We start from the raw sequence: 9,734 nt of genomic DNA on the forward strand, positions 1-9,734 counted from the left end.
CCAGAACAGATCCCTGTGGCCCACCACTGGTCACCAACCTCCTGGTTGTGCCTAGCTGGGAAGCAGCTATCCTGGATTTGGTGTTGTGCAATGAACCGATTTAGAGCACTTAAGGTAAAACAATTCTGAGGGGCAAGCGATCTTAATGTAATTGAATTCACCCTGAAATTTGAGATGGAGAAGCTAAAGTGAGACGTATCAGTATAACCATGGAATAAGGACAGCTGCAGAGGCATGAGAAAGGAACTGGCCAAATTTGATAGGGGAAAAAAAAACACTGGCAGGGATGATGGCTAAGCATCAGTGGCTGTAATTACGGGAAGCAATTCGGAAGACACGGGATATATACATTCCGAAAAGGAAGAACTATTCTAAAGACAACATCACACAACCTCAGCGAATGAGAAGGCAAAGCCAACATAAAAGCCAAAGAGAGGGTAGATCACAGAGCAAAAATTGGTGGGAAGTTAGATCATTGGGAAACTTTTCTGAACAAACAAGAGGCAATTAAAAAAGTAATTAAGAAAGAAAAGATGGAATATGAAGCTAGCTAATTACATTAAAGATGATACCAAATGTTTCTTCGGATAAATAAAGTGGAAAAGAGAGGCAAGAGTGATATTGGACCAGAGGGAAACGATGCCTGGTGAGAGTGGGGTGGGTAGTAATGGCGAACAAGGAGATGGCAGGTGAACTGATTTAGTATTTTGTTTCAGTCTTCATTATGGAAGCAACCAACGGGAAGGTGGAAGTCCAGATGTCAGTGTCAGAAGTGTGTGAAGTTGCTGATACTCAAGAGAAATTTCCTGTGAAACAGAAAGGTCTGAAGGTAAGTAGATACCTGGACCAGATGGTGTACATCCCAGAGTTCTGGAAGAGGTGGCCGAAGAGCTGGTGGAGGTATTAGTAATGATGTTTCAAGAATCAATAAAGTCTGATATGGTTGCAGAAGACTCCAAATTTGGAAATATCACTCTGCTATTCAAGAAGGGAGAGAGATAGAAGAACGGAAGTTTTAGGACAGTTAGTCTGACCTCATTGGTTGGGTAGGTATTAGTGTCGGTTGTTCGGGATGTGTTCTCAGGGCACTTTGAGGCACATAATAAAATCGGCCTTCAGCATGTTTGCCTCAAGGGAAAATCTTGCCTGAACAGTGTGTTGAAATTCTTTGAATTTATTGAAGTGGTAATAGCAAGATAGACAAAGGAGAATCGGTTGATGATGTCCACCTGCACTTTCAGAGGGTGTTTGACAAGGTGCCACACATGAGGCTGGTTAACAAGTTATGAGCCCATGATATTACAGGGGTTGCATACCTCATGGGTATCTTGTGACTGTCTTATGACCATGATGTAATTAATAATGTTATGAGCATGATGTAATCGTCTTGTGGAGGTCACATGATGTAATTTTCCCACCGATGTGAGGTCACGTGATGACATGTTCTCACCAGGTATATAAAGGGAGACCTCTGGTGTGATGTAATTAGTTTTTCCAGTTGAGTTTTAAGTTTAGTTTGTTATTTAATTCATCAGATACTCCGTTATGCTGCATATTCGTTTAGTTTCCCTCTAAAGTGGAGGTCTATTTTCTATTGTGAGTAGTATTGGAGAGTGAAGACCTTACTAAAGTACAGGAACTCACAGAGTCAAGTAAAGCTGATGTCGTTCGGCTATCTTGGAGAGGATCGACCTTTATTGAATCTTTGTTCAAGAAACAGTGACCTGCATCTGACATATCCTCTGCTAAAGCAGGAAGGATTGTGGAGTATCTATTTTCCAGAGGAAAATGTCAGTTCCTTTAAACCGTTTTATTTCCGTCATCGTGAATCCTGCGGACAAGGCAGGTTCCGGCTGGGATCAGCAGTAATCTCACATCCTGGAGGAATTCTTTACTTTAGGAAAGTCTCTCCTAACTGACTGTATACATCTCTCAGACTTTCGAATTTACTGTTCTAAGAACTGGGTTTGAATTTACCACTTTAAGAACAGTTTTCGCATTTACCCTTTTTAGAACTGTTTCAGAGTTGCCGTATAGCAGTTAATTTCTGGTTAAGTTAGTCGTTTAAATACATTTCGCTGTTTTTGAGCAGAGTTTAATAAATGTTTGCTTGTTTTTTATAAAACCTGACTCAATTCTATATTCATTGTTACCGGTCACGCGACATGGGAAAGATTATTGCATGGATGAAAAATTGGCTGAATGGCAAGACGCAAAGGATAGTAATAACGGGGATGTTTTCTGGTTGGCTGCCGGTGACTGGTGATGTTCCACAGGACTTGGATGACAGAATTAATAGCTTTATTGTAAAGTTTGCCTATCATATCAACAGAGCTGGAGGGCCAGGTAGTTTTGAGGAAGCAGAGAGGCTATAAAAGGACTTTGGCGATTAGCGGAATGGGCATAAATGAAGCAGATGGAATACCGTGTCGGGAAGTGTATAGCCATGCACATTGGGAAAAGAATTACCGGGGTACACTATTTTCCAAATAGTCTAAACTTGGCGGCACTTGTGCAGGATTCCTTAAAGGATAATTGTGGGTTGAGTCAGCAGTAAGGAAGTCACCGAGTCCTAGCCCAGACCCTGAGTGCCAGCCTAGTCCAGGGCCTGAGTCCTTGTCCATTACGCTTATTCCCGCTTCCGCTTTGCTCTCCTTATAATGAGTAATAAACTGAATTTAGTTAACCCTACAAAACGTGTTTGTGCCCTGCATTTGGGTCCGCCCCAGCGCCCCCATTATAACAGAAGGCAGGTATGTCTCCTGGACAGATGGTGTACACCCAACGGGTTTAGAAACAGTTAGCTGAAGAGTTTGTGCAGACATTCGGGTCATAGAGCAGTACAGCACAGAGTAAAGCCATACGGCCAATCTAGTCTGTGCCCACCCATCAGTCTGCCGAATTCCAGCAACTTCCACCGTGACCATATCCCCCATACCCTTCTCATCCATGAACCCATCCAAACTTCTCTTAAATGTTGAAATCCAACCGGTCACTTGCTCTGGCAGCCCATTCCACAATATCATCGCCTCTGAGTGAAGAAGCTCCCCCTCATTTTTCTCTTAAAGAATGAGCCATGATCTTTTAAGAATGACTAGATTTGGGAATGGTTATGGCGGACTAGAAAGTTGCAAATGCCACTCCATTCTTTAAGAGGGGAGGGAGGCATAAGAAAGGAAATTACAGGACAGTTAGTCTGACCTCAGTAGTTGGGAAGATGTTGGAGTCCATTAACGATGAGGTTTCAGGGTACTTGGAGCGGATGATAAAGTACGGCCAAAGTCGGCATGGTTTTCCTCAGGAGAAATATTCCCAGATCAGTCTGTTGGAATTCTGTGGTGAGATAAGAACAGCGGTGAATGTTGTTTGTTTGGATTTTCAGACAAGGTGCTGCACCTGAGGCTGATTAACAAGGCCACAGCTCATGGTATTTGGTGTTTTTGTGCCTGTTCCCGCTGGAGTTCAGAACGGGGAGTTCCCGAATACTGAAACGCCGAGATAGGGAGGATGTGGACAGGATGTTTCCATAAGGCAGAGCCCAGGACCGGAGGCAAACCCTCAGACAACAGGGAAATCAATTCAGAAGGGAGACGAGGAGGAAGTCTTGTGATAATATGTTTATTAAACACGGCCGTGTGTGATCTATGCTTCCGTGCCCATCCCCCTCTATCTCCACCTCGAATGTACCCAGCCACCCGCCTTCACGACCTCGGGGCAACAAATCTTAAGAAAAACGTACACTCAACTCAGCTAGATAGATAGATAGATAGACACTTCACTGATCCTAAAATAATTTACAAGGAAGATTTAGAATTCCAGAAATTTCCATACGTCTCAATTTAAAACGAACGGCCCTTTCGATCCCTCTTCGTTTCTCTCCCACTGATCAACAGAGATATCTAATAGCCCGTCTCTTTACCTCGCTTATCTCCACCGTCTCAATCCGTGGTTTCCATCCCAGTTTAACTCCCCATCTCTCTTCCCTCCCATATTCCCTCCGATCTCTCTCCTCCGTCATTCCTTCCAACGGCACTCTCTGCCCCCTCACTTGCTCCCGATTTATTTCTCACCCACGTCCATCTCACTTCCCGCCATTCTCTCCGCTCACTGGTTGTTTCCGCCATCTCTCTCCCCTCTGTTTCTCGCCTCGGACACTTCCCTCCCAACTCTCCTCAGTCTGTCCCGTTCACTCTCCCTCCACCAGTCTCCCTCTTCCCTCCTTGGTTCTCTCTCCCTCCGTGTCTGCTTCATCCGACTCCGAATGTCAGTGAGTTCCGATGTCCAGACAGAACACCAAGGCTGGTTGCCTTGTCGACAATTGTGTCTCTGTCACCATCGCACATTGTGACGTAGGACGGGGTGCTATCCTGGTGTGAACACGGGCCGAGATTCAGTGTCAGTCTGTCATGGTTGGGGGGCGGGGGGCAGCGGGTGATGATGGTGGTGCTTTGGAGACAGAAAGGGGAGAAGAGAAGTGAGAGTGAGCGAAAGTTGAGGTGAGCGGAGTAAGAGAGGGAGGTGAGGGAGACGGAATGGGTGTAAAAGTGTGAGCGGAGAGGAGGAGAGCGGGAAGGGGCGAGTAAGAGAAGACGGAGGAGAGAAACAGGATGGTGTGCTGAGGAGTGAGAGGAGGGTGAAGGGTAGGGAGGAAAGGAGTGACAGATAAAGTGAGCGCACTATGGAGAGAGGAGGTAGCAAGATGTTGAGGGAGCTGCGCACACTCAGACACAGCGTTGGGGGAGTTCCACTCCCTCTGTCCCACTCACAGTCAATCATCTGAGGATATATTTCCATCAACGAAAGCAGGATCCAACATGGTGCGAGCATGTGCTATTCTGAACTGAAATGAAAGATTAAACCAGAAATATGAGGAAATTATCACAATAAAACAGTGATTACCTCTGGGGCCGGTGACGTGTCCGAAGATGCCTTTAGGAGAAAATGAAGATCACCAGGCGGGGGGCGGGCGTTCAGGATTATTGGTGGAGCGGTAGGTGCCCCCACCTCCCAACTTGAGACATCAGACCTGACCGACCTTTAGTAGAGCAGGCACTTCCAAAAAAGGATGTGGCGCTGGGACACAGGAAGAAGCAAAGCACTGCAGGCCTTGAGCAATCATCGTCACCCTCGGCAATCTCGACCGACCTTACCAACCTCACAGACGTTGTTGGGGATGCCTAGATTAGCAAGGAGGACGCTCGACAGTTCGCCTTGACTCGCGGCACTAGGGGTAAAATAGGTTGGGAAACACTGCTACAGAAGGAAGAGTTAGACAATAGATGAGCAGAATCGTCCGTGGATGAGATCCCCACGACGAAATATACAACATATTACAGAGCCTTCAGGCCACAAAGTTGTGCTGACCATGTAACCTACTCCAGAAACTGCCTAGGACTTCCCTAACACATAGCCCTCTATTTTTGTAATCTCCATGTACCTATCTGAGAGTCTCTTAAAAGACCCTATTGTATCCTCCTCTACCACCATCGCTGGCAGTGCATTCCACTTACCCACCACTCTCTGTGTGAAAAACTTACCCCTGACATCCCCTTAGTACACATTTTCAAGCACCTTAAAACTATATCCCCTCGCGTTAGCCATTTCAGTCCTGGGAAAAAGCCGCTGGCCATCCGCATGATCAATGCCCCTCATCATCTTATACATGTAAAAAATACGCTAAGCATAAACGAGGAAATTATACACTGCTTTGTGGATTTGTTTGAAGTATACACAATTATGAGGGTAAATGCAAGCAGGCTTTTTCCACTGAGGTTGGGTGGGACTATAACCAGATGTCATCGATAAATGGTGAAGGTGAAAATTTAAGGGGAACATGTGGAAAAACTCTTCACTGAAATGGTTGTGACAGTGTGGAATGAGATGCCAGCACAAGTGGTTAATGCCAGATCAATTTCACCATTAAAGAGAAGCTTCGATAGGTACCTTGATGGTAGGGGTATGCAGGGCAGTGGTCCCAGTGTAGGACGTTGCATTAGTCAGCTTAAATGTATTTTCAGCATTGGCTAACTGGGCCAAATGGGATGTTTTTGTACTGAACTTCTCCCTGTTTCTATTATAGAAAAGCTGGCCAAACTTGATTGGAAGGGAAAACTGATAAGAATGACAACGAAGCAGCAATGGCTGGAGATTCTCGGATCAACTCGGGAGGTGCATGGTAGATACATCCCAAAGAAGTGGAAGCATTGGAGAGGCAGGAGGACACAACCATGGCTGAAATGAGAAGCCAAAGCCAACATAAAAGCCAAAGAGAGGACAAATAATACAACAAAAAGTATTGGTAAGTTTTTAAAACCAACAAAAGATAACTTAAAAAAAAAGTACCCTGCACCAGCTACCTTTCAATTTTTAATTTGGCAGGCTCATACAAACTCTGCACACTCAAAATTCCACTTCTGAAAGCCTCCCACTGACTAAGTACTCCTTTGCCAGGAAACAGCCGTCACAAACCACACTTGTCAGACCCTTTCTGATACCATCAAAATTGACCTTTCCCCAATTTAGACTCTCTCTTATGTACCTCTCATTTTCCATATTGACTTGGAATCTCATGGTATTATGATCACTAGATACAAAGTGTTCCCGTACACTAATTTCTGTCACTAGTCCTGGATCATTTCCTAATAGCTTTTTGCACACTTCTACATTGGGAATTCTACATGTTGATTAAGGACACATTTGACAAACTCTACCCCAGATAGTCCTTTTCCAGTATGGGAGACCCGCTCAATATTTGGAAAGTTAAAATCACTTACTGAATCAACTTTTGTTTCTTGGCATGGTCTGCGATCTCTCTACAAATTTGTTCCTCTAAATCCCTCAGACTGTTGGGTGCAACCAAGTCCCAGTAATGGCTACAATATCATAATTCCCTGTCCTGAGTTCATATGGCTTTCCTACGATGCTTTTTGCATTGTGATATACACAGCTCAGCACATTCACCATGCTCAACCTTTTGATTGCTGACTTTGTCTGAACAACATCTGTCTGGGTGTAAAGAAAGCAACCTCTCCCTCAATGTCACAAAAACAGGGGAACTGGTTGTGGACTACAGGAGGAATGGAAACAGGCTAATCCCTATTGACAGCAATGGATCTGGGGTTGAGAGAGTGAACAGCTTTAAGTTCTTCAGCATGAACAACACCGAGGATCTCACGTGGTCTGTACATACTGGCTGTGTGGTATGTGGCTGTGTGCCTCTTTCACCTCAGATGATTGAAGAAGTTTGGTATGGGTCCCAAATCCTAAGAACTTTCTACAGAGACACAATTGAGAGTATCCTGTCTGGCTGCATCACTGCCTGGTATGGGAACTGTACTTCCCTCAATCGCAGGAACCTGCAGAGAGTGGTGCGGACAGCCCAGCGCATCTGTAGATGTGAACTTCCCACTATTTAGGACACTTACAGAGAAAGGTGTGTAAAAAGTCCTGAAGTATCATTGGGGACCCGAGTCACCCCAACCACAAACAGTTCCAGCTGCTGCCATCCGGAAAACAGTACCACAGCATAAAACCCAGGACCAACAGGCTCCGGGACAGCTCCTTCCACCAGGCCATCAGAGTGATTAATTCATACTGATGCAATTGTATTTCTGAGTTATAATGACTGTCCCATGTACAAACAATGTATTATAAATTACACATTGCACATTTAGATGGAGAAGTAATGTAAAGATTTCTACTCCTCATGTATATTAAGGATACAATTTATTTCAATTCACCCTCTCCACCATCTGTTCTGGCATTCTGACTCCAATCTCTCCTGCAAATTTAGTTTAACCACCATACCACCATCACACACTAGCACCAGCAAGCCTTACCACTAGGATATTTGATCTCTGCTAGTTTTAATTCCCAAAATAGCAAATCCCCTATCACCCCTTTGACTTTCCTCTGCTCAGTAATACCCCGAACAGTTTCTAAAGTGGTCCACCTGTTCTTGTGGGGGATGGCAACAAGAGTACTCTACAATGGCTATTTAACCTCATTCCCCTTCCTGACTCTCACCGAGTATCCTGTGTCCTGCACCTTAGGTGCAACTCACCTCTCTTAATGTCATATTTGTAACCTCTCCGACTTCCTAACGATCCAGAATTCATCCATTTCCAGCTTCAGCTCCTTGAAGTGCAGGGTTACAAGCTGCAGCTGGATGCACATCTTGTAGGTGAGGGTGTCAAGGACACTGGAGGTCTCCCCGCCTTCCCACCAATGTCCTCTCTAATTTGTCATGACTGGTGTGCCAAAAAATCTTGGCGCTGTGCGATATTTACCCACTGATAACAACATGTGCACACTGAATTTTAAATAGAGAGGTATTTCTTTTAACAGCTGGCAAATCACTGTCAATAAGAGCTTTGATCTCCTCTGGGTTTGATGGAGTTCATCTGCACTCGCACTCAACCTATGTAGCAGGCCTGTAACGGGTAATGAAGGATTTTCTCACCAGAGCTTTGCACACCGAGCATCTGTGGTTTACTTGCTAAATAATGCTTTAGAAAGTCAGATATCCAAATATCACCCCACTTCTTCCCACTTCCAAATTCTCCAGCAAATTTTTGCATCGCCACAACACACACAGGTGACACCAGTTTCTGTATCGTACATAAATATACAATATACAAACGTACAATATTGCTGATGTCACAACAATTGTAGGCCGTATCCCGGGTAATGATGAGTTTGAGTACAGAGAGGAAATTAAGAACCTGGTGGCATGGTGCGAAGACAATAACCTATCCCTCAATGTCAGCAAGACGAATGAATTGGTTGTTGACTTCAGAAGGAGAAGCGGACAGCACGACCCCATTTACATCAGTGGTGAGCAAGTGGAACAGGTCAAAAGCTTTAAGTTCCTTGGGGTCAATATCACAAATGACCTTGACTTGGTCCAACCAAGCAGAGTCCACTGCCAAGAAGGCCCACCAGCGCCTTTATTTCCTGAGAAAGCTAAAGAAATTTGGTCTGTCCCCTAAAACCCTCACTATTTTTTATAGATGCACTGCAGAAAGCATCCTTCTAGGGTGCATCACAACCTGGTATGGAAGTTGTCCTGTCCAAGACTGAAAGAAGCTGCAGAAGATCGTGAACACGGCCCAGCACATCACACAAACCAATCTCCCGTACGTGGACTAACTTTACACCGCACGCTGTCGGAGCAGTGCTGCCAGGATAATCAAGGACACGACCCACCCAGCCAACACATTATTCGTCCCTCTTCCCTCAGGGAGAAGGCTCAGGAGCTTGAAGACTTGTACAGCCATATTTGAGAGCAGTTTCTTTCCAACTGTAATAAGACTGCTGAACGGATCCTGACCCGGATCTGGGCCGTACCCTCCAAATATCCGGATCTGCATCTCCATTTTTTTTTTGCACTACCTTACTTTCCCTTCTCTATTTTCTATTTATGATTTATAATTTGAATTTTTACTATTTACTATCGATTTGTACTCCAGGGAGCGCGAAGCGCAGAATCAAATATATCTGTGACGATTGTACGCTCTAGTATCAATTCCTTAGCAACAATAAAGTGAAGTAAAGTAAAGTGAAGTATATATTTTCATACAAAATAAACAGGATTCACCACACTATGCAGGTAGGTGCAATTCTGATAAGAAATACAGACCAGAAAACTTAAATGAGAGGCCAACTCAGAAACATTATTCATCACTATGGAAAAATAACGAGTGGAATGAGGATGACCCTCCATGGGAGACATC

General features: G+C 44.6%; 1 protein-coding gene across 2 annotated transcripts in view; it reads left to right on the forward strand.

Annotated features, from left to right (window-relative positions):
• The window catches only part of LOC140206725 (uncharacterized), a 29,077-nt gene extending 19,580 nt beyond the window's left edge, over window positions 1-9,497 (forward strand). Inside the window, exons 3-5 of one of the 2 annotated variants that reach the window (XR_011888369.1) lie at window positions 717-829; window positions 6,080-6,298; window positions 9,012-9,497. The gene's annotated coding sequence lies outside the window, so the exon portion shown is untranslated. The remainder of the gene's footprint in view (window positions 1-716; window positions 830-6,079; window positions 6,299-9,011) is intronic. The other variant, XR_011888370.1, reaches the window with a different exon arrangement.
• Window positions 9,498-9,734: the final 237 nt, after the last annotated feature.

This window comes from Mobula birostris, chromosome 13 (assembly GCF_030028105.1).
Source record: "Mobula birostris isolate sMobBir1 chromosome 13, sMobBir1.hap1, whole genome shotgun sequence".
NCBI classification, from domain to species: domain Eukaryota; kingdom Metazoa; phylum Chordata; class Chondrichthyes; order Myliobatiformes; family Myliobatidae; genus Mobula; species Mobula birostris.